We start from the raw sequence: 24,594 nt of genomic DNA on the forward strand, positions 1-24,594 counted from the left end.
AATGCCAAAAATCAGATTTTATATGATATTTTTTTTGTTAGGCAAACTCCTGTGCCGCTGTAATAAACTTAGAAGCAAAAGAAAATGGGTGTTTGTTTTAAATAGCAACTTATTATTATTAATTGAAATAACATTTTGTTGTAACATTATGAAAGTTCCAGGTAGAATAATGAAAATCAACATGTGTATATATTATATTCCATTCACTGCCAAAAGGCCAATTCTATTTTCCACCATGTAAATGGCATTTTCTGTAATAAAACTCAGGTAAGGTACAGGTATGCACATATCCATTTCATATTATAAAGGCAGCCCTGGTAAGATTTTATTTTGCTTCTGCTCCTGAGGATAATTTCATCTTTTCTTAAACATATGTCATTATTTTATTTTCTCTAAGATATCTCCAAAATTGTATTTTACAGAGTATGGTCTGTACTTAATGCTTCTCATAGAGTAAGGCTGGGGTAATTTCTAGCATCTAGGTAAATAAACAAGGTTAAGGTTGTCTGATTCCTGACTTCATGATTGAAATAGAACCTTGCTATATGAGTAAGTCTAGATGTCATTTTTAATAAAAAGGATATTTTTAATTTAAATTTATATAATTTTGATTATTAGTTTTCTGGAATTTAGCCAGCAAAATTAGATTCAACCTGTTACTTACTGTTACATTTCATGATGTTATGCCATGCTATTTTTAGTTGCTATGGTATAACTATTAAAGTCTGGTCTTAATTATAATGTTTTTATGTTCATATTCTGGATATGGAAACAGTGATGAAATACAACATCATTAACAGCATTCTTAATTAAACTATGAAATGACGTATTTAAGGTAAATAGAAATATAAAAGGAATTATGTTTCTGGAAAGACAGTTTCCCCAAGCAAGGAAAATTTATTTTGAATGGCAGTACACCTTGAATTGTAACTAAAGTTCTACAAATACATCATAATTTTAAAAGAGTATTGGTATATATTGGGAGTAATATAATATCCATTGAAATATACCATATACAGAACTATGGAGTAGATTCTCATCTAACATAATTAGTCCACAAAGCACATGTTAGCCTGCCTCCCCACACTGAGCACTACAAAAGAGCTTCCCTGGTTTTGGCAATGACTTGATCTATTGTTAATAATATGCCCTTAACATAACGCAAAACGTGGATCACCGGGTATAATAAAAAGCATCTAAAGCATCTTTTTTATAGAAAGCATCTAAATAGACTGTACTATGATACTGGAGAGAAAAACAAAACCACAATTCTGCCCAATCATGGCACTGTACCACAACAGAGCATTTTCTCCTTGTATTGCACACCTGCTTTCTGGACCATTAAATCCTGCTGTCTTTACAAGGAACTGAGGTTGTAATGTCTTTCCCAAATGCATATTTTTATGGGACCATGCATAACAAGTACACATGAATGTGCATGTTGCCAACCTCATTTTTAATATGTTCAATCTGACTACAACAGGAAAATAGCCACCTTAGTAGATAAATCTCTTAATTGCTTAAAGCTCTGCAGCAGTCGCTTCATGACAATTATTATGAGAATTCCTTGGAGCTGTGGGGAATTATTATTCTGTTCACTTATACATTCCTAGAAACACAATCTGATATCATTTTTTCATAAAGAAGTGGTATTTAGGAATAATAATGTGCATATCAGATCTGATTTTATTTTCATATGCATCAAAATTCCACTGTGCCAAACCCCTGCAGTCACCTATCATTACAATAATTCTGGTTAGCTATTTCTTTCCTTTAACTGATGTGTGCGAACCACTTCTCAATGATATTTTCATGGTTTGCAGAACATATCAAGAGTCAGCTAAGAAATCATTTCAACTGTAGTCTTCCATTGGGAATGCCAATGAGCTAAAGGCATTTTAGACACAATTTGCATTCCTGAACTTCATTTTATTTGCAGGATTAAAAACATTTGAGGTGAAGAAGCAGTGATCTGTACCTGATGGAACAATAGTCTCCCATCAGATATGTATGTGAGCTGAAAAGGCAAGGCAGCTGCATTCAAGAGATTGTAAAATTGGGTTCAAAGTCTCTTTGAAATATAATCTGGAACTCAAGTCTGCTTTTTTTTAACCTTTAAGGTTTTTTTTTTTTAACACAAGTTTTAGAAATTATCATTATATTACTTTCTTTACTATGCATATATATCTATATTAGGAAATATTAAAAACTGTATTGACTCATTAGTAAAATTAAAGGTGAATTAAAATTGTATTAGTGGCCTAATTAAGATCAAAATGGTGAACTCATTTTTCTCCATGTAAATAAAATTACTAATAATTTACATTTGCAATTACTGAGTGACAATATTTCTTAAAATAGCATGTACAAAAATTTATATTCTCTTTGTACTTAGAAAATATGGAAAAGGGATGAAATGTGCATTAGGAGTCTATTTTTCAAATGGCTAGGAAAACATGGTATCTTAAAAAAAATGGGAATAGTAAATCCAACTTCTGATTTAACTTTTAAAAGGGCATTTTAAATACCATTTTTTGATTTTTATTTAAGAATACTCATTTGAAAGCAACAACTAGTGATAGATCTCTCAAGAAATATACAGTTGCGGGCCTCCCCGGTGGCGCAGCGGTTGAGCGCTAGGTTGCGAAGCTGCCCGCAGCCTCTGCAGCGCCGGTTCAATCCCCGGCTGCTCCCGGCCACCCGAGGAGGGTCCCACATGGCGCGCAGACCTCTCCTGCCACCCGCTGCTCCCCTCAGCAGTGTACTTCGGTCCTTCTGCCTGCTCTGCTCCCCGCTCTGGCTCTGGTGAATTCTCTCACCCTCCCGCGCTTCTGACTGTACCCAGTGCTTGTATAAATAAATTAATTAAATAAATAAAAATAAATCTTAAAAAAAAAAAAGAAATATACAGTTGCAATTACCAGAAAATACTCTGAATTATTTTTTAATCTTGCTATGTACTTCATTCAGTTTATTACTTTCTTCTGTTTTCTAACATACTTCTCCATATTTGTCAACTTAAGGTTGCAATTTCAAAGAGGAAAGAAGAAAGCAAGTGTTTCTCAAGGACAGAGTCAGCATAACAATGGTAAAATCAACTAGAGAAAGAACAGCTACTTGTTTTGTTCCCTACAGAAATGTGTAAGCATGTTCTCTCTCAGCTTAGGAAACATTAAAAAAAAAATAGCTCTTAGAAAAACCAACTAACAGGTTCTACTTCAATAAAACCAACCAATAGATTTGACTTCAACAAATAATTATAATATTATTTACTTTTTTCCACTTCAATAGTGACTTAATTAAATACACTGAGCCCTTCACATCTTCTCCTACTAACCAACATGCGTAATGTCATGTGGGTGGAGTCTTGAGTGAAAAGGAAAGGAATTACCTGTTCAGCTCAATGTAAGTGAAATGAGTAACAAGGACAACCAACATCTATAGCTTGTATCATATAATAATCATCAGTTTTTAAATTACATTTTATCAAAATGCTTTTTGATTTCATTTTGGGCAAATATCTCACTGCTCTAATGACTACGCTCCAGTGTTTCAGAACCTGGTTTTTTGAAAATTGTTTAATTATATGTTGATCCTAAATGATATCGAACTACTTGAAAAGTGAAAAATCATTCAGCTAATTTCCTGAGCCAACAGACCCAAAACACTTATTACTTCTTTAACTGAATCTAATTAAGTACATTGTGTTTTCACAAAGCAATCATTCCCAATTCTGACTGTGTGATGTTTACAGGTACTCATCTAAAATTATCAAAAATTCATTTTAGTGAGATATATTTAACGTATAACATAACACTTGTGCAGGGAAAAGGAACCTGAAATTACCAAACATTTATTGGGAGCAGGAGAAATTACTAATATTTATTGAGGAATGAATAGATGCAAAAAGATTGTTTATTCATCTTATTCACCCTTCTTGACAATCTTGTGAAATATTGTCATCCTTCATACTTTTGTAGATATATACTTAAGATTCAAAGAAGTTAGACAATATTCCATATCTCTGAATTGAAGCCAGAGCATTTTGGTTCCCACATCTGTGTTGCTGGTGAGGAATAATGGATAAATATGTTATGAAGAAATTAAAATCACACTTAGACATTAGACATAAAATCATACTTAGACATAAAAACATTTGATCACCTCAGTAATAATTCTTCTATCCAGGTTTTTTCTACCTTACATCAAATACATTAACTGAAAAAAACTATTCAATTAATTGTTTATCACTAGTTTGATATACATTCACTTTCTCCTTTCACTCGGAAAAGTACCCAAGTTCTCTGGTCCTAGAAGCAGTATAATGATGAAGGATGTGGGAGTTAGCAGACTTAGACTGCATTCCTGGTTCCAAAGTTGTATTAAATTGATTTGCTTTTTATTTTTGATCACTGAAAATTCTTTCATCTACAAGTGAGAATAACAACCAGATACAAAGGGTAGAGTGTGAATTGGAAGATGTAGATAATGTTTCTGCTTAAAAATAAATTCTATTTTGCATCTCTAAACAGAATTGTAAAAATTTAAACTTATATGGAAGAGATCCACATGTAGTTTCATCTAGGTTTCACTGTATATATTAATATTTGTTATCATTACAGATTTAAAAAAATGGCAAAATAATGAAGGTAATTTCCATGGTTTATGTTTGTACACTGAAAGTTTGTCCAAAAAGAATCATTATTAGGGCCTCCCTGGTGGCGCAGCGGTTGAGCGCTGGGTTGTGAAGCTGCCCGCAGCCTCTGCAGCACCGGTTCGATCCCCGGCCACGGGCGAGAGTCCCACATGGCGTGCAGACCTCTCCTGCCGCCCGCTGCTCCCCTCAGCAGTGTACTTCGGTCCTTCTGCCTGCTCTGCTCCCCGCTCTGACTCTGGTGAATTCTCTCGCTCTCCCGAGCTTCTGACTGTACCCAGTGCTTGTATAAATAAATAAACAAATAAATAAATCTTTAAAAAAAAAAAAAGAATCATTATTAATTGGGGAGATATTAGAAACACAACTTCAAATTTTCCTATTGAGTCACAGAAGAGTGGCTTATGGACAAACAAGTTTCAGACAGCTCTGGAATAATAGGGCTATGGATAAAAGAGTTCCCAATTGTCATGAATCATGATGGACATGTTCAACCACAACTTTAACCAATTATGCCCTAGTTACTATAAAAAAAAATCATTATGGGGCCTCCCCTGGTGGCGCAGCAGTTGAGCGCTGGGCTGCGAAGCTGCCCGCAGCCTCTGTAGCACTGGTTCGATCCCCGGCCACCGGCGAGGGTCCCACATGGCGCACAGACCTCTCCTGCCGCCTGCTGCTCCCCTCAGCAGAGTACTTTGGTCAATCTGCCTGTTCTGTTCCCCTTTCTGGCTCTGGTGAATTCTCTCACCTTCCCGTGCTTCTGACTGTACTCAGTGCTTGTATAAATAAATAAATTAATTTTATAAAAAGCCAAAACCAGCCAAAAAATAATCAGTATTTAAAAAAAAGTCATTATGTATTTTTGCATATCCACTAGGTAGATTCTATACTTAAAATACCTCAGGACCATTGAGAACTTAATTCCACCTTAGATTATTAAAATTTGCAAAGTTGTATTCAAATGTCATATTTAAAATAAGCTAATCAAAGATTATGTTGAAATACAAATAAATGTAACAATTTTTGCTAAAGTAGATAAAGAAAAAATATTTAAATATTTTAAGTAAAAGACCTATACACTGAAAACTACAAGATACTCTTGAAAGAAATGAAGGAAGACACAAATACTTGGAAAGATATTTCATGTTCATGGATTGCAAGAATTAACATCATTAGAATGATTATATTGCCTAAAGCAATATATAGATTCCAATCCCTATCAAAATTCCAATGGTATTCTTCACAAAAAAAAAATTATCTGGAACTACAAAAGACCTTGAATGTCCTAAACAATTCTGAGGAAAAATAGTAAAAGTGGAGGTATCATGTTCTCCAACTTCAAACTCTACTACAAAGCAGTACTAATTAAAATAGCATGGTATTGGAATAAAATCAAACACACTAATCAAATGAAAAAATATGAGATGCCAGAAATAAACCCACACATATCTGAGGAACTAATTTATGGCAGAGAACATACTATGAAGCAAGGAAAAGTCTCTTTTATAAATGGTGCTGGGAAATTTGGACAGCCTCATGCAAAAGAATAAAACTCTATCTTACATCATCCACAAAAGTTCATTCAAAATGGATTGCTAACTTGAATATAAGGTAGAAAATTAGGTAATACACCTCATGATTGGCCTTAGAGATACGCCTGGGGATTTGACCCCAAAGGCAAGAGAAATGAAAGCAATAATAAGCAAGCAGAAATATAATTAACTAAAAAGCTTCTGCACAACAAAAGTAACAAATTAAAATAATAAGACATTTTACTGAATGGGAGAATATAACTGCACAGCACAAGTCTGACAAATAACTCATGAAACTAAACAACAAAACAACCTTGCTAAAAAATAGGCAAAATATCAGAATAGACACTTCTCCAAAGACATACAAATAGCCAACAGACACATGAAAAGATGTTTACCATCTCTTATCAGGGAAATGCTAATCAAAACACAATGAGATCACCTCATGTTTGTGACAATGGGTATTATCCAAAAGGAAAGAACAAGTGTTGGAGAGAAGGGAACTCTTGTATACTGTTGGTAAGAACACAAATTGGTGTAGCCATTATAAAAGGCGGTATGAAGATTCTTCAAAAAGTTAAACTGGAAATTTCATATTGGCTAGTATTCCCACATTTGGGTATTTAGCAAAAAAAAAAAAAAATACAAAAACATTAATTTGAAGAAATATACACACACCATCCATATTTATTGTGGCATTATTTAAAACAGCTATAAACTAGAAACAACCTAAATGACTATCAATAGATAATTACATAAAGATGTGAGATACACACACAATATAATACTACTTAACTATAAAAAATGATGGCATCCTATCATTTGTAATGACATGGATGAAGCTAAAGAAGATTAAGATTAGAGAAATATGACCAAGGAAACCACTGTACGATTTCACTCACGTGTAGTACATGGAGAAATCAAACAAATGGATGAACTAAATCAAACAAAAATAAATTTTCAGACTATAAGACCAATTAGTGGTTACCATAAGGGAAGGGGGAGGTGGATGGGTAAATTTGGTAAAAGAGTCAATTTTATATCGGAGGACAGAACTGGACTTTGAAAGGCAAACTTAATGACATATATCCACATGCTAATTTTTAATCATACACACTTGAAACATGAAATGCCATAATACAACCACTTCAATAAAGGTAGTCAAGTAAATATATTAGTGACCATGAATTATGTAAGTAACCAGATGATTTTGATCTATTACCACCCCCTTATGTTTTTTCTCTTCATACTTAGTTTTTCAGTAACCTTATTACCATGGATCACTTAGGTTGTTTTTCATTAGTTGAACATGACAAAGAAGCAGGAAAGTAGAAGTTGAGATGAAGTTCGTTTCACACTGGAAATAATGTTACTGTTGAAGTAATCCTTTTTGTTTTTTTGTAGGTTTTCATATTAAAATTTTATGAAATAATGGTCATGAAATAACACATTATATTTTCATTTAGTCCAAAGTAATCAATTTATTTAAAAATTATGAAAAACTAGTGATGCTCATAATGTACACTATCTTTTGCTAGACAACAAGAATATAGCATAAGATCCTTCTCTGAATGTAATTTTTCTGTTCCAAATATTTTCACACATAGACGAATGAATTTATAATAAAGTGTTTTATAAAATTTAAGAAGAGTAATAAAGGAAAAAGATGACCCTTAAGAAAATTTGACTTCTGGGCCTCCCCCGGTGGCGCAGCGGTTGAGCGCTGGGCTGCGAGGCTGCCTGCAGCCTCTGCAGCAATGGTTCATTCTCCGGTCGCCGGCAAGGGTCCCACAAAAAAAAAAAAAAAAAGAAAGAAAGAAAGAAAATTTGATGTGACTTCTCAGCTGAAGGAATGTATATAAATGAGTGGTACATAATTAAGTGGTTTTCTCTATGCTAAGATTAACAGTCTTAACCGGTCATGTACATTTGGAGCTGTGTCAAGTTTCTAAGGTCATAAGATAATTATTCAATATATTAATTTTATATGCAATATATACACCCCCATCCAAATAGTAGGCATCTTAGACTGGTTCTCCAAAAATAGATACTAAGAAGAGATTTATGTAAATATAATTTATTGGAAAATGATCATAGGAAAATTATGCAGTTGAGTGGTGAAGCGGGACCCAGAAGAAATGGAATCAGACAAGCTGGAGAGAGTAGGTAAAGTATCATATATAACTGTGGGTCAATTTGACAGAAACCTCTGGGGACACAACAGGGAAAACCTCAGAGTATCCTGGATCAAAGGCAGGGAGCTAGAGTATTTGAAACTCCCAGGTTAAAATCCTAAGCCAAGAGCTGGCTTCAAAGGAACATAACATTTTTAAGCATTTCTGGCTCCTTAGATGCACAGGCAAAGCAATAGCAGCCTAGGACTGTCCTCTGACAAAGATTCACAAATGCTGACTTGGGAATGAAAACCCAACAAGAGCAGGGTGCATGGCAAAGGGATTGGAGGGGATTCAAAGAGAGCACCAATGGCATATGCTACAGTGGATTTTCTTTCTTTCACAATGGAAGACCAAACAGAAAGACAGTTTACTTTATAAATGTTCCCTTACATAGCTCCACCCTTATGAAGAATTCATACATTCATTAAATGAATCTTTTAGACATGTATTTTACCTATATATTATGGTAGATAGAAAGGGATAAAAAGAGTTAACAGACTATTGTCCCTGTTTCCATCAGGTTAAAATTCAACAGAAGAACAAATAAAGTGCAGAAATACGGGGAAGTACATTACATGGTGCAGGAAGCACCTATCTATAAGTCCAAGCTCCATAGAGGAGGCAACTTTTGGCTTTATTGAATCAGAGTTTGTTGGACAAAAAGGCAGAACATTCAAGGTGCAAAAGTTTTAAGATTTTTAGAATAAATGAATAAAATTAAACTAAAAAATTTCCAGTAACAATGCAGAATTGTCTAGATGATATCAGTCAAAATGCCAAACAGGGCTGAAATTTATTCCAATAATTTAGTGTATTTAATAGTAGCAATGGCACATGGCATGTTCAGCTTATTTATAAAAAATTGATTTTATTGGACTTCCCTGATGGCACAAGGGGTTAAGACACAATCTGTGAAGCTGTCGGCCACACTGCAGCATGAGTTCGCTCCTCAGCCAGGGAACTACCCACATGGCGCAGTAGACCTCTGCTGACTCACCCCCTGCTCCCCTCAGCAGTGTGTTTCAGTACATCTGCCTGTTCTGCTCCCCACTCTGTCTCTGGTGAATCTTCTCACCCCCACACACACACATCTGGCCTGTATCCCAGTTCTTGAATGCATAAATAAGGAAATCTGTAAAAAAAATAGATTTGATTTTATTGAAGTAAACTTTTCTCAAAATTGAGTTTTTCTCATTCATTCATTTATATAAAAAGTGTTTACTGAACTCCTGCCTTGTATCAAGATTGAATCAGGCAAAAGATAAACCAGAAACACAGTCTCTACATGCCCATGCAATACAGTTCAACTAGAATACCTGAGAGATAGAGAAAATGATGGAAAAATCACAGGATGAAATAAACAGGAAAAATTTTTAAAGATTATTAAAATATTTTGAAAAATCTATGATTTTTTATATTAGTATTTTCTATTTATATATACAATCTTATGTACATATGAAAACTTAAAATTCATGATACATATTTAAAACCTTAATAGTTGCCATTTTCTGTCCTACAAACAGAAATCCCTACAAACTTTAATTTTAAACCCAAACCAAAGATATTTTCTCTTCTTTCCAACACTATTATAAATTTTCTCTTTATCTCTAAACGGTGCTCACAATTTACTATGTAACCCCGTTTTATTCCCTTATTTTTTATATCTATGGCTTCCTCACAGTCGTGAATCAATAAATGATTGCATAAAAACTTCCTATGTCCTGACAGATGTGATTTTTATTCTGGATAGAGGAGAGATAAACACTATATACCAGGGGTGTAATTGCCAAAGTCAATTTAAGGGGATGGGAGCTTTGGTTGACCCTCTATCTGTTATTATTACATTCAAAATATGGTAGCTAACAAAATGTATATTGATGTCAAACAAGCAAATTATTCCCAGGGCATTCCATTTTTTTTTATTTGCAACTTCTACCCTTGAATCCTATATGAAGTGGACCCTATTAACAAAATTGGATTTTAGTAATTTTTAAATATGAATTCTTCTGACTTTGACAATTGTCATAAAATGGCTAATATGAAACATACTAAAAAAATTTTTATGAGTCACTGCGTATACATCTTACTCTGTATTTGCAGATTATTTTAAAATAAGGTTGAAAAGCTCAAAGGATATATTAATTATTGTTTATAGCTTTTGTGTTAATGTGTCTATTATGAACTAAGAACTCAGGCAACACAAAATAAACCTCACTTAAACCCATGAGCCTATGTAATAAATATGTTTTGCAGCTCAACTTTACTGTTATTATATTTCATTTTACATTTTTAGCTTCAAAAGACAACTGATAAAGTAGATATAGTATCTAATCAATTCATGTAAAAAAATTAGCATTTCAGTATTTCATTTAACAAACCACACCTCTACATATCTGCATTATTAATAAAGTGTTGCTTCTCGGTTTTGAAGTCTGCATCAAAACATAGTCTATAAGCATATGAGAAAACATTCACCTATTGGCAATTAAAAAGGGATACAAACTCTGAACTCTGAGGTTTTGGCAGACTCTGAAGTTATATCTTATTTCATTTTCAGAATTCTATATGTCCCTTGGTAGCACTCATTAGACCAATAAATAAGGCCAACTTTTAGAGTTAAAGTAACTTTTGAGATCTGTATCACATAGAAATATAAATCCCTTTTACATGACTGGTTTCCCATAGAAGAAAGTTTTCTACTTCTACATCTTTGTTTCAAAGTCATGCTGTAGAAGCTGGATATTTTGAGGTTTTAAGTTTTCCTTGGTAAAATTTGGATACCAAGTGATGAGGAGTAAATAAAGGAGAAGTTAAATTGAAGAGATCATGTCTTTCTGATCATTAAATATGCCCAGTTGGGGGCCTCCCTGGTGGCGTAAAGGATTAAGACACAGCCTATGAAGCAATCCGCAGCCACTGCAGCACGAGTTCGATTCCCCGGCCGGCCAGGGAGCAACCCACATGGCACAGCAGACCTCTCCTGACTCGCCCTTTGCTCCCCTCAGCAGTGTATTTCAGTAGATCTGCCTGTTCTATTCCCCACTCTGTCTCTGGTGAATCCTCTCACCATCCATACCTCTGGCCTGTACTGCAGTTCTTTTATGCATAAATAAATAAATCTTTAAAAAAATATATGCCCAATTGGCATATGGGCCCCCTGAGCTGACAAGGCCACTAGTTTGGCTTTGCTAATGTCCAAGCCACTGGCAAGTTGTCTGGTGAGGTGCCACCTTCAAGAAGAATACTGTCCAAGATCCCAGTGCTGCTGCTGCAGCCCTGCCTCCCCTTCTCTCTGATCACCATTTATAAAACTTAATCACACATTAGCTCATAAATATTTATAGTATTTGTTGTCTGATCGGCATATTTTATAATTTTAAATTACTAATAAAGTTTACACACAATGCTTGTAGATTCAGATTTGAAACTTTTTTTCTTTTTTCTTTGCATAGAAGAACTGGGGTGTAGACCAGAGGTGTGGGGGGTTAGGGTGAGAGGATTCACCAGAGACAGAATGGGGAGCAGAACAGGCAGATCTACTGAAGTACACTGCTGAGGGGAGCAGCAGGCCAGACAGGAGAGGTCTGCTGTGCCATATGTGGGTTAGCTCCCAGGATGGGGATCAAATTCAGGCCTTAGTGGTGATAGCGCTGAGACTTAACCCCTACACTACCAGGAAGCCCCTGAAACATTCTTAAATAACTACTGAATGAAAGGCCCAATTAAAAGCATAACATACTAAGAAAATAATGAAAACTACCAAAACCGCTATCAACAGATTACATGTATAGATAATGCAGAATTGAGAGGCAAAATAATTTCAACTATCTACACAATTTCACCATTTATTTAAATTTTTATTTTATTTTACTGAAGGAATATTGGTTTACAACACTGTATATGATATAGGGTTAGAGGTTATTTAATCAAAAATCAAATAGTTGATGCAAATATATTTTTAAAAATCTAAAAATTGTAATCTATTCATTTTATAAGTACACACTGTCACCTCTATGGACTAAGTATATTACAGACATCAGAGATAAAATGTTGTATAAATGTATATTTTGCTCACTCTCACAAATAATCCACATACACACAAGTACTTAAATACACAAGTATTTAAAAATAAAGCGATATGCTTTAATGATTTATTTTTTAATTAAATTTAATCATAAAAATGTGGACATAATCATTAAGTCCCAGGCTAGATGAACAGAAAATACTACACACAAAATATTTGAATTTTTTGTGAAATATATAGTTTTCTCAGGAAATATCAATCACTAAAATTGAATTAAGTTCATAAACAAGAAATCAAAACATTAATCAAATTTTTCTTTCAAAAAAATCAGTTTAAAAAATTCTAAATTGGGGGCCTCCCTGGTGGCACAATGGATTAAGATGCAACCTATGAAGCTGTTCGCAGCCTCTGTGGCATGAGTTTGATCTCCGACCAGCCAGGGAGCAACCCACATGGCACATCAGACTTCTCCTGTCTCACCCACTGCTCCCCTGAGCAGTGTATTCAGTCAATCTGCCTGTTCTGTTCCCCACTGTGTCTCTGGTGAATCCTCTCACCCCCCACACCTCTGGCCTGTACCCCAGCTCTTATATGCATAAATAAATACATCTTTTTAAAAAATAAAATAAAAATTCTAAATTGGCATTATTTTTAGCATTTAACACCAAAAAAGTATAATGTTAAATTGAAAAGAAGATCTAGCTTAATTCTTATGCTGACATTTTATAAGAGTATATTGATAATAATATAATAATTGTGCATTTTTGGCTCACTTATGTTTTTACTATTTTAACTATTTCTAATCTATATATTCACTTCTTCAGTAAACTGAAACAGAATTTTTCAATGTAAATAAAAACAATTTCAGAAAAGAAAGAAAAAAGACCTGAGATTTTTTAATTTTAAAATGAAGAAACTAATAACTAGTCATCTACTTGTAATGTGAAGGAATCAGAATGACCATGGTTTACCCAGACCTAATGGTGTCATTTATTAGCTATATTTTCACATGGTTAATGTAACTGTTCCCTGTTTCAACTAATCTGTTGACAGAAAGAAATAGATCTTTGTCTAATTCAGGAACATATTTTGAAGAAGGAATTATTTAAATATAGGCTGTAAATAAACTTAAAATAACAAGAATATGAATAAGTTCAGACAGCTGAGCAACAGAAAACACAATCAGGAATGAGTGACTTACTGTTTACATGCTTACTCAATGATGGGCATTGAATACTCAAAGGTAAATTGAACACATGGGGCAGATTCTTAGTACTCTAGAAAGAACAGGGACTTCATTTTAAGTCAGCAAACTCCCTCACAAGGGAAACCATATAGAATTCATCCAAAATAGGAAGACATTTTGAGATGAGATTAAAAAGAGCACTCTGTGTAGCTAGTACCTCTCAGAAAGCTTTATATTTTAGGAAAAATATTAAGGATACAATTATAGGTTTTTTCACAGTTTATCATCTTAATTTTATATTTATACCCCCAAGGGACTGGTCGCTAAATAAAGTCTGTGGTTCAGAACTTTTCCTTGAAGTAGTGAAGGAGCGAGCTGGGCAGAAAGAATGTTAATAGAGCAAGCTGCATCTTCTGAATGTGAGTAATAGCAAGTAAGGCTGAGGATGGATTGGTTGTGTGGAGTGGAGCTAGGGAACAATCTGCTGAAGGAGCACTTAACACCAACTCTCAAGAACAAGGACAGCTAAATAATAAACCCTTGAATTTAAGTGACTCCAACTTCCCTGTTCCAATGAGCCTACTCGTTTCCAAGACCTTACAGTACAGTACTCATTGTCTGTGGGACAGGTTTGTTCATGCTTTAGTAACATGATTTGGGTAGTCGTAAACATTTTACTCACAGGTGACCTTTATTCTAGTTTTTGCTCCATTTCTTATTTCCCTGAAAACCTAGTAATAGATCATTTTATTTCAGCAACTCTTTACGAAGTTACATCCTCAAACATGGCCCTAAGTTGGCATGCAGTCTCAATGACCCATCTGAATGTACCAATTCATTCTAATATATTTAGATGCCAAATATTAATGAAGAGCTATATTTAGGTTCTATATTTTAAAAAACTATTTAATTAAGGGTTTTTTTAAAAAAAATATTTACGTATGCATACAAGAACTGGGTACAGGCCAGAGGTGCAGGTAATGAGAGGATTCACCAGAGACAGAGTGGGGAGCAGAGTGGGGAGCAGAACAGGTAAATCTACTGAAATATACTGCTGAAGGGAGCAGCAGGCAAGACAGGAGAGGTCTGCTGAGCCATGTGGGTAGCTCCAGGGATCAAACTCATGCTGCAGAGGCTGTGGATAGTGTCACAGAGTTGTGCTTAACCCCTTGCACCTCCAGGGAGGCCCTAGTTAAGGGTTTTCTAAAAAGACAGTCTCAACATCATAGCAGTAAAGAATATTCATCATTAAGTTCAGGGCTGACCTTGTAGCATAATTTACATTACATCAGACATTGAAATCATGAATATGGACTCTATTAGGAAGAGACCCAGTAAAAATTAGGTAAATTCTAATTGGCATTCATTCTTCCGCACTAGATAAAGATGTATTAATGCCTGTACTTCCTATCCTAACACTTAATTTAAATTAAGTAATTCAATTCTTAGTTCTTGTGTACCTTTCTTGATAGAAGTCAATTACATTGTACTCCTGATTCAGCTCCACTGCCTGGCACATCATAGGTGAATTATTATATGAGTGAATGGATAGAGGATATATGAGTGTACTTATAAAAGAATATTCTGGTGTTTATCTGCTGCTCAACCACATTCTCTGTTAGCTAAATTTATCTTGTTTCCTCAGTTTTCCTCTCTATGTCTATTGTGATCCATGTAAAATATCTTATTTCCTTATGGAAATACTAATGTTTCAAGTCATTAGGAAGGAAATGGCGTTAAATAGCCACTTCTTAATGTGAAAGTAAGAAAACCCCTCATGGTTTTCGGTAATACTACTAATCTGTGGGAGTGAAGGAGTTTTTCCAGATTAAGATATTTTAGCATAAGAAGTCAATAAAGGATGAAGTATAACAATTGATCGTTCCAGGAAAAAAACAACAACAACAACAACAATTAGTTTCCCTCCTCCTAGCTACTTGCTTCCACAGAATGACATTTTAAAAAACCACTTAGATGCAAAAGTTTGAGTTATGATCAACATACGAAGTGTCACAACATATGTATTGTTTTCCATGCTCTCTGTCCAACTTGAACCCTAAAGCAATACTTTATTCCAGATACTCCCCTGCAAAATCAATAGCTGCATATAGAGGTCAATGCTATACCAAAAAATGTAACTCCAGTTTCTATTCTTAGAGGTAAAACCCACCCTTGAAATGCATGGCAGTTCAAGTTGAATCCCCCATCCAACTTTGTCTAAATAGTCTCCCAACTAAATCATTGTCAGTATAATGTTACCAGCATGTATAGAAATGCAGGCTTCTTCCCTCCCACCCTCTGCCATTACTAGCAGTGGAGCCTCTACTAACTCTCCCTCCTTCCCTCCCTTCCTCCCTCTTTTCTCCTCCCAAGTCTTGCCTTCCAAGATCTACTTTCCTCATAATGTACATAACTGTCATTGGAAGGCATCCACATTAACAAGATCACAAAGCATAGGAATTCTTTAATACTATTTGCCTTTTGCCATTTATTATCACTTAAAATGGTTTAACACCCTAAAGAAATTTCTGAAAGCATTGTTTATGAACTGGTGAATAGAAGTCAGTGGAGAACAACAGGATAAGACTAAAATTTTAAAAATTCTATCCCATCATCCCTTTTAAAGGACTTTAAGTGCTAAATGCTTTAAAGCACCATTTAATAGTAAAAAATATATTTTATTTATATCAACTATAGTAACATTGACATAGATTGATAAATTTAAGAGTTGAAATTCAAATATTTTAATGTTTCTAAGTCACATGGACTCGAGATATCTGAAGGGTAATAAACCTGGAACGGGATTCCCAGAAAATTTACTAAAAGGAAATCAATGTTGTTTTTTCATCATGTTCACATTTTTAAAACCAGAAATGTATAAAACACCTTAACTATTCTTTTTTAAATTAATTTAAATACTATTATATTTCACAAGAGCTCTATTCTTTATAAATACCCTATCGTTCATTTGTGAACCTGGAAAATATCAGAAAGATAAGCATATAATCTAAGGATACCACTGTCACAATCAAGAGTCTACTATCTGGCAGCCAGCTAATAAATTGCATTAGTGAGGCAAACAGTTCATAAAGGACTGCTAGCTCTTTTTTAAGATAAAAATATACCAAATAATGTTTAAATGTTGAGGTTTGGAATTCCTTTGAGAAGCACCAGCTAAATAAGAGAAGAGAGATAATTAATAGGTCACACATCCTAGAAAAGAAATGGAAACAACGCCTCAGAACAGTTAGGAGGGCCAGGCATGGAGAGGAGGTGGCAAATCTCTGTTTTAACAGGAGGAAAGGCAGGCAAGATGTAATAATACCGCAGGGAAGTTGTCTGATCCTATCTGGCTGTTTCTGTGTTCTGTGCAATAGGATATAAGGTCCCTGAGGAGTCCGGCTGCTGGTTAAAAACCCATGTGTGATTTTTCAGATCTGAACACAGGCAATTACAAAGGCTTTACCTGACAAGCCTCAGTGGGGAACACTGCCCTCCCCACAGCAGACTGGTGCACAGCCAAGGCATTGTAGTCTCTGAAAGGAGCCGCAATTATGGACTCACACCCATTGGCTGCTCATCATCTCCATTTCTACCCTGGCTTTGTTCTTTATTTGAGGCCTGGGGCAGAGATCTTGAAGACACTCTGACTCAGACCCAGTACTTTTCTTTTCCTCTCTTACTTCTCTGCCCTTACATACCCCTTTACCATAAAACTCCTGCAGCCTTCTGTTCTATGCTCCCTCAACAATGACGCACCCCTGTTTTGTGCTACCCACTTGACCCTTCATCTGTGTCCAAGGAGGGAAATAGGTTTGGGTATGATGACATTTTCTCCAACGTTAGCCTATTGCTTATACCATTGCAATTAGTGATTAAGGCTTCACTCTTTCATTTTGGGTTTCCTGCTTTAATCAAACCACCACCTGATAGCTCAGCTCTGTCCTCCTGCTGACTGAGTTCCTTCTGAGTGGGTTGTGAAGACTCCTGAGTTCAGAGCTAGTTTCTCCAGTCCTACCTGTGTGCACATGAACAAATTGCTTTATCTATGCAAAATCCAATGTTCTTACCTATAAAACAGATAGAGAGCTAGCAACTAATCTTTATAGGGTTACAATGAGAATTATCTAAATTGAGGCATATAATACAAAGATGAGTTGTTTGTATGCTACTAAGTAAATGTAGTTAAATTTTCTCTTTGAAAATGGCATTATGTCATGGTAAAAAAAAAGTTGCAAAGGAAATACATGTATATAACCCTTGCCCCTGGTCCCTACTTCCCAATAACAGCATATGTGTTAAGGCACTTACATATTACTCATAAGTGGGAAGAGCTTGGTTTCTCCAAAATGTGGTTTAAGAGACTGAATCACAGAAATTTATTATGCTATAGGTAATGGGTATTCTACTTTGTTCTTATGTTTTTCTTCACCTATTTTATGTCATTAAGTGAAAAAATATTCACTATAATCCTATAATTTCAGTATATTTTTGTGATAATTATACTTTTCTGGTAAATTATATTAAGGTTCTTGTGAAAAAATAGAAGCCTCTCTTTTAAATATGTTAAACTCTTTATATACTTAGAATAGTCTTTTATCTTTTTAGACAGAAAAGATTTTCCTAATTCAACTAGAGAGAATAGTAAAGCATATCAATTAATATGTTTTGAGAAAAAAATTAGTTTCAATTCTTAAGGTAACAAGGATTCTTCTCTATTAATGTTAGAAATTATCTATTTTGTGTATGTGAGTGCTTCTTGTTTTTAAGTATCTAATAATAATCTTTAAAATCTAAAAGAAAAGATATAAAGAAAATTAAATCCATTCACTATTGAGTTAGTTATTTTTTATCTCTAAGCAGAACTGCTAGAACAAGTGTTATATATGTTTCACATTTCTGTCTCTGTCTCAAGACATCAGTTAGGAACTCTGTACTTGAAGTAAATCTGCTCCATTTCTGGCCTCTTTGCTAGAGTCCAGTAGAAGTTCTAGAGCCTGAATGCTCCAGGCAACACACCAGTCTCTTTCTTCTTCTCAGATTATACTTAGCTTATTTTGCTCTTTTTCCGCTTTTATGTCAGTGTCCATAAGAAACTGAAGTTGCCTTCTTCATATGCCATCTCTCACATGTTCTGCATATACCCTCCTCAACCTATCTCTGCTTCCCAATTCCTAAAATCCTTCCACTGGGACATTTGGATTTACACCCAATCATTAGTAAAATCCCTAAACCCTCACTGTATCTGTAATGTTTATTTTATCTCCTTGGCCTAATTGTAATCTGACTGTCTTCTCAGGAGACTGCTTCCTTTGAGGACAACTCAAGTATGGACATGGCCTCTCTACAGCCCTCCTAACACTTGGAATAAGAATAGATTAAAGGAGATATAAGCCAAATGCAAACCATGATCCCACATTGTATCCTGGCCCAGGGAAATAATAGACAGTGAATAGATAACAGTATATTATCAATATTCTTTTTGTTTGATAATTACACTATTAAATAATGATATCATATATATATCATAATTGCACTGTTGTGGTGTAAGATTTATAACTTCTTAAAAAACACATATTGAAGTATCTGGGAGCAAAGGGACATGATATTCCAACTTACTCTAAAGCATCTCAAAAGTTTTATGTACATTGAGAGAGAGTGAACAGAAAGAAAGGAGGCAAAATGTAAGTCCCAAATCTGTGTATCTAGCACAGAGGTGGCACGCTAACAAAATTTTTGTAAGAACTTAAAACTTTATTCAAAGAGAAAATTAAAATCAGTAAATAAATCATGACAGACCCCAAAGTTTTGAGCCTGAAAGATAGGAAGATCAGTTGTGCACAAAGAATGCCAGAGGAAAAATAAGAGTGTGGGAGAAAAAGACAAAAATGAATTGTGAACTTGTAATTTTAAGATATAACAACTTTATATTCCCAGGCAGCAGTCAGGACTTTTGATTTGGAAAAATAAACAATGGTAGAATGACAGATCCCCTATCATTTTTATGAAGGAGCTCACAAACTCATCTAAAACACTCCAGAGAGGGGGGAAAAAAAGTTGTCAAGAATGTTTATGCGCAGGGGCCTCCCTGGTGGCACAAGGGGTTAAGCACAGCACTATGAAGCAATCTGCAGCCTCTGCAGCCTCTGCAGCACGAGTTCAATCCCCAGCCGGCCAGGGAGCAGCCCACATATCTCAGCAGACCTCTCCTGTCACGCCTACTGCTCCCCTTGTAACAGGGTGGTCCACCACCCTGTTACACCCTCAGCAGTGTATTTCAGTCAGTCTGCCTGTTCTGTTCCCTACTCTGTCTCTGGTGAATCCTCTCACCGCTCCCTCCCCCGCATCTCTGGCCTATACCCCAGCTCTTGTATACATACATAAATAAATCTTTTTAAAAAAAAAAAAAAAGAATGTTTATGTTCAGGTTATTACAAAAGACCAGCAAAGTCATCAGAAATCTCACTGAATTAGAAAACTGAATGAAATATATTATTCACAATTCAGAAAATTACAGAGAAGGATCTTGAACTACATTGTGATTAAATTCAGGCTGATCATTGTCCTTTGCTTCTCTATATTGTGTTGAGGTACAAATCTTAAAGGCTGGACTGCTGTTAGTTGTTAATTTAATTATATGCAAGTTAGGGATATATAATACTTTAGTATTATTTTTTATTCTTAAAGACACCAGAGAATAACTGCCCTTTAGATTATACTTGAAGAGTAGCTCAAGACTGCAGACAGTGCTGCATTTTAATAGATAAGCTTAATTGACTCCCGTTCTTGAATGACTGATGTGTGGTCTCTCTGGCAATGCTGAATGCCACCTGTTCTGCAATCATTTTAATCATCGAATTGCCACATGGCACCAGTTATGGATGCTACCAGTCTGCAACATGACAGACATTTTAAGGGCCATTTGTTTTTCTATTTATATTATACTGATGAATTAAATTTGAAAAGATACTATTGGTCTAAATGGAACTTATTTAGGGTATGAATGCATCCTCTTGTTTTTAAAACAGTGATTGCCTAACACCAAGGAACCACTAAGCCCCTCCACAAAATCAAGGAAATGTGTGTGTTTTTGAGAACTGCACAGATAAATGTAAAATTGGTCTGAATCTTTGTTCCCTCTCTTCAAAAAAATTATGTCTTATTATAAAACTGAAATATACTCACACAAACAACTATTTTAAGAAGTGGTTGCTATAAGGATTTTGCATACCGGAGGGGATCTGTTAAAAAACTTCAGTCTCCAATGCAAATTCATTTCTTAGATCACACCATGCAGCTGTGTAGTAAGTGTATGTGCTCTTGGCTATGGATATGATTCATTCTTTGAAGAAAAACTCCTCCATAGAAACATCAGTCAAGAAATACCAAAAACAGACCAAGAATTCCACTCCATTAGTTTTATGCTTTCTGTTTTCACACACTGTAGTTTCATGCTTCCCTGAGAACTTTCATAATCATATTTATTTTAAATGAATCCATTTTATTGTAAATCTGAAATAACACCAAAGCACAAAAAAAAGTACCTGTGGGAATAGTAAATGCTACTCTTTTAAGCATAATGATGAAATGTACCTCCATTTAGAAGCAAAATGTTTATGAAAAACTATCTTGCTAGTATCTTTCCTTTGTAGTGGACATTTTAGCACTACTCTTGGCCCCAAAGAACGACTCAGTTTATTTACTTTTCCAACAATACTACTGCTAACTATAGAGGATTTACATAACAGGAGAAAAATTTAATCAAAATCCTGATCCTATTGCTTTAGAGTATATTTTACAATAGTGTTTCTAGTTTTTATGGAGCTACCCAGGCTGCAGCTAAATTAGTTCTTTTAATCATCTTGTATAATATTTACTAAAGTACAACTGTAACATAAAGCATATTTTCTGCTTTATGAATATAAAACTATAGTAATTATATGGTGCATTTACTACACAAAAATGTGTTTAGTTAATTAAAAGGAACGTATCTATTATTTTTTTCAATGATACTCTACATTTTTAATGCTACTGATAGTAAAATTTTATTTCCAACTCATTATAATAGACTCTATATGGCTTTTTTGAGTAGAAATGACTGACAACCATTCACACTATGGTAACACCATTACGTGACAAATTAAAGCTTGTTTCAATAAGCAAACTGAAATGTAGATAAAGAAAAAATATAAGAAAATAACAGGACTCCTGCTAGTGGCAACAGTCAGGTGAAGTAAAATAGAAACTACCAAGATGAGTAGACCCAGAGGTCAGCTAAGAGCAGCAGGGCCAACTCTGTGGTGAGCCTCAAGAGAGTACACAGCCTGGATGTGAGTGTAGACCTCAAGGTGGGGTGGGAGGCAAAGGGAAACTTGGAATCCTCCAGCTCCCAACCTAAGTGTTCTAGCCAGAACAGCAGATTCCTGTGCCTTTTTTTTTTTTTTTTCACTGTGTAACCTTATTCACGTGACTCTGTAATTAAATTAACATTGGAATCTTTTTCTGAAATTTTGGAGCCAAATATTCGCATTTCACAAGGGGGATGTGTATGTTTATTGGACTTGCTAGGAAATGAGTGAGTAATCAACTGATTGTTTTATTACAAATATTAAGCTAAAGAAAGTGAAAAAATTAAGCAGATATTTCACAACCCTCCTCCATAAAGATAATCTGAAATTCAATTCACACTAACTATTTTAATAAATTTCAAGCCAATTGTTTAGACATTGTATAAAAAGGGACATTTCTATTAAGTTCTATTAAGACTGAAGATTATCTCATACCAAACTGAAATTAATTTACTTCAGGCAAACAAAACATAGTAAAGTCATTATATATGTATATACAGACACACATACACATACAAAGTATATATTTTACATACATACATATATTTAACGTCAGAAAAGTTTTTCTCTGTAGAGCAATATTCATTTATCTTCAGAAAGGCTTATTAAAAGTATCATTCATAAAACAATGAAACATTGGTGGCCTCCCTGGTGGTGCAAGGGGTTAAGACGCAACTATGAAGCTATCCACAGCCACTGCCAACACGAGTTCGATCCCTGGCCAGGAAGCGACCCACATGTCACAGCAGACCTCTCCTGACTTGCCCACTGCTCCCTTCAGCAGTATATTTCAGTCCATGTGCCTGTTTTGCTCCCCACTCTGTCTCTGGTGAATCCTCTCACCCCCCACGCCCCGCACCTCTGGCATGTACCCCAGTTCCTATATGCATAAATAAATAAATCTTTAAAAAAAAAATGAAACTCTGGGCTATAAAATGATTTAGTTAAGTCATAGTGCTTGTCTTAACCTGCTTTAATTCAGTTATTGGAGTATTTATAAATGCATTTGTGGTGTCTACGAAGCACCTTTGTATACTGTAAAACCTAGAGGAAACAGAGATTCAACAGCAGCCATTACAATATAGCAGATCTAGAATCTCCAGTATCAGAGGGAAAGAAACAGAAGAAACATAATTTGGTGACTGATCAGTTGTGGTGGGAGGCAGTGGGGGAGAAGACAAAGAGACATAGAAAAATTACAATAATGATGGCAATAAAAATAGATACATACAATTCATGCATTGTATACCAGAAAATAAGCTCCAGTGCCGAAACATGTTTGTTTTTATTTTTGACTGCTGTGCCCTCAGTTCCTAAAATTGTGTCTAACATATAGTAAGTACTCAACAAATGTGTGTTTGGCACTCAATAAATGTGCCATTTGGCACATTCTTTATAACTCTCCTAGAAGACTGTAATAATATTTACCCTATTAAAAAAATAAGAAAGCTCAAAATGGATAAAAACCAGGCTAAAGTCAAGAGAGACAAGTTACTGATAAATTATAGGGTATTCTGTCTTTAACAGTGGTCTTTCCTTGGTAGCATAATGCAATTTACCAGGAAAAACTGAACTGAATTAGAAGATAGTCCTCTAGGCTTTAGTCTGTATATTTTTATTTTTTTAGTGTAAGATGCAATTAAGTGTATCAATTTACAATAAAAAAGGTAATTTATTACCTTAGTTCTCTCTGTGCAGGAGACATTAGTGTATACATCTTTAACTTCTCAGTCTTCCTTCAAATATTTACACCACTTATGCATGTATAATAAACTTAGAGTAGAACTAACTTAAAATTTATATTAGAATCTTAAAACTTCTCTGTGTCCTGTCCCAGCCTTTATCCAGTTATTTTATAAAGTGTTCTTGTATATGTTGCTTAGTTTTTCTGTGGCACCATTCCACTTGGGGGCAAAGAGCTGTATCTACAAATATAGAAATTGGTCATAATATCTGTTGAGCATAATATCTGTAGATACATAATATACTTGACACAGTTTTGACTGCAAAAATTGGACTGGTCCATATAAAAGTGCCTCAAAAATTTGATGTCCGGGCCTCCCCTGGTGGCGCAGCGGTTGAGCGCTGGGCTGAGAGGCTGCCCGCAGCCTCTACAGTGCCGGTTAGTTCCCCGGCCGCCAATGAGGGTCCCAAAAAAAAAAAAAAAAATGATGGTCAGTATAAATGGTGTGATTAAATGATTAAACACTAATATATGTAAAGGACCTCCCCTGGTGGTGCAGGCAGTTGAGCGCCGTGCTGTGAAGCTGTCTGCAGCCTCTGCAGTGTCGGTTCGATCCCCACAGGCCTCGGAGCAACCCACACGGCGAGCAGACCTCTACTGTCTCTCCCGCTGCTCCCCTCAGCAGTGTCATTTCATCAGTCTGCTTGTTCTGTTCCCCGCTCTGTCTCTGGTGAATCCTCTCCCTCTCCCACACATCTGGCCTGTACCCCGGTTCTTGTATAAGAAATAAATCTTTAAAAAATATATTTTAAAAATATGAAAGAGTCTATATGTGTGTGTGTTGTTTTCTTTGAAAGCATGATTCTTTCTATGGATAATGCGTTCAAGTATCCCTGGAGAACCCAGAAAATGTAAATGCTGTCTTACATAATTAAAAGACCTAGGGATGTAGTTTACAACTGAGGCCATGTATTTGAAGTCATCTGATC

The sequence above is a fragment of the Talpa occidentalis genome, unplaced genomic scaffold, assembly GCF_014898055.3.
Source record: "Talpa occidentalis isolate TD23 unplaced genomic scaffold, MPIMG_talOcc4v2.1 talOcc4.2, whole genome shotgun sequence".
NCBI classification, from domain to species: Eukaryota; Metazoa; Chordata; class Mammalia; order Eulipotyphla; family Talpidae; genus Talpa; species Talpa occidentalis.